The following is a 1,369-nucleotide window of genomic DNA, read 5'->3' as shown; positions in this document are numbered from 1 at the left end:
GCAGGTTCGAATCCTGCCGCTGTCGTATGTCTGATGGCGGATGGGTTTTCAAGACATCTGAGCAGTCTCGTTTTCGAATCCTCATAGCGACTCCGATGGACATAATGAGCGAGTAGGATGCGAACGAACTGATGCGCATGACATTTGAGGAACATTGATGAGAATTGATGTATATCCCAAAAAATGTATCTACCTCTAGACTCTTATCCTATATAAGCCCTACCATTTCAGCGGATTCGCTGTCGTTGCAGCCGTCATTTGGGAAAAGACCTCATATGAAGAGTGCGAACGATGTCATTACTTCGCCGACGTTCTTGTCAAAGCGTTGGGCTACGTACGCAAGAATACGAGTCAGCTAAGTATCATCGCCCTTGCAGAGGTACTCCGCGAGGCTGTGAGGCACTCCCCTAGCAACATGAACAGGGCGGCGATTCTCATCGGGAGAGATGAGATCTTTCGGAACTTCCAGACAGCGTGTCCGAGTGGTTAAGGAGATGAACTTGAAATCCATTAGGCTGTGCCTGCGCAGGTTCGAATCCTGCCGCTGTCGTATGTCTGATGGCGTATGGGTTTTCAAGACATCTGAGCAGTCTCGCTTTCGAATCCTCATAGCGACTCCGATGGACATTATGAAAGAGTAGGATGCGAACGAACTGATGCGCATGACATTTGAGGAACATTGATGAGAATTGATGGATATCCCAAAAAATATATCTACCTCTAGACTCTTGTCCTATATAAGCCCTACCATTTCAGCGAATTCGCTGTCGTTGCAGCCATCATTTGGGAAGAGACCTCTTACGAAGAGTGCGAACGATACCATTACTACGCCGACGTTCTTGTCAAAGCGCTGGGCTACGTATGCAAGAATGCGAGTCAGCTAAATATCATCGTCCTTGCTGAGGTGTTCCGCGATGCTGTGAGCCACTCCCCTAGCAACATGAACAGGGTGGCGGTTCTCATGGGCAGAGATGAAATCCTCTGCGTCTTCCAGACAGCGTGTCCGAGTGGTTAAGGAGGTGGACTCGAAATCCACCAGGCTATGCCTGCGCAGGTTCGAATCCTGCCGCTGTCGTATGTCAGATGGCGTATGGGTTTTCAAGACATCTGAGCAGTCTCGCTTTCGAATCCTCATAGCGTCTCCGATGGACATTATGAGCGAGTAGGATGCGAACGAACTGATGCGCATGACATTTGAGGAACATTGATGAGAATTGATGTATATCCCAAAAAATGTATCTACCTGTAGACTCTTATCCTATATAAGCCCTACCATTTCAGCGAATTCGCTGTCGTTGCAGCCATCATTTGGGAAGAGACTCTCACGAAGAGTGCGAACGATACATTACTACGCCGACGTTCTTGTCAA

The 1,369-nt window shown here is 48.2% G+C and overlaps 2 non-coding genes across 2 annotated transcripts; both read left to right on the top strand.

Annotated features, from left to right (window-relative positions):
• The first annotated feature begins 468 nt into the window (after positions 1-468).
• Positions 469-550, top strand: Pmar_PMAR010442. The gene has a single exon. It is a non-coding gene; the product is annotated as a tRNA-Ser (tRNA).
• Positions 551-993: 443 nt separating this feature from the next.
• Positions 994-1,075, top strand: Pmar_PMAR010441. The gene has a single exon. It is a non-coding gene; the product is annotated as a tRNA-Ser (tRNA).
• The last annotated feature ends 294 nt before the right edge of the window (positions 1,076-1,369 follow it).

Source organism: Perkinsus marinus (genome assembly GCF_000006405.1).
Source record: "Perkinsus marinus ATCC 50983 genomic scaffold scf_1104296944450, whole genome shotgun sequence".
Lineage (NCBI taxonomy): Eukaryota > Perkinsozoa > Perkinsida > Perkinsidae > Perkinsus > Perkinsus marinus.
Note: the sequence above shows the minus strand (reverse complement) of the source record. Positions and strands in the feature narration are given on the sequence as shown.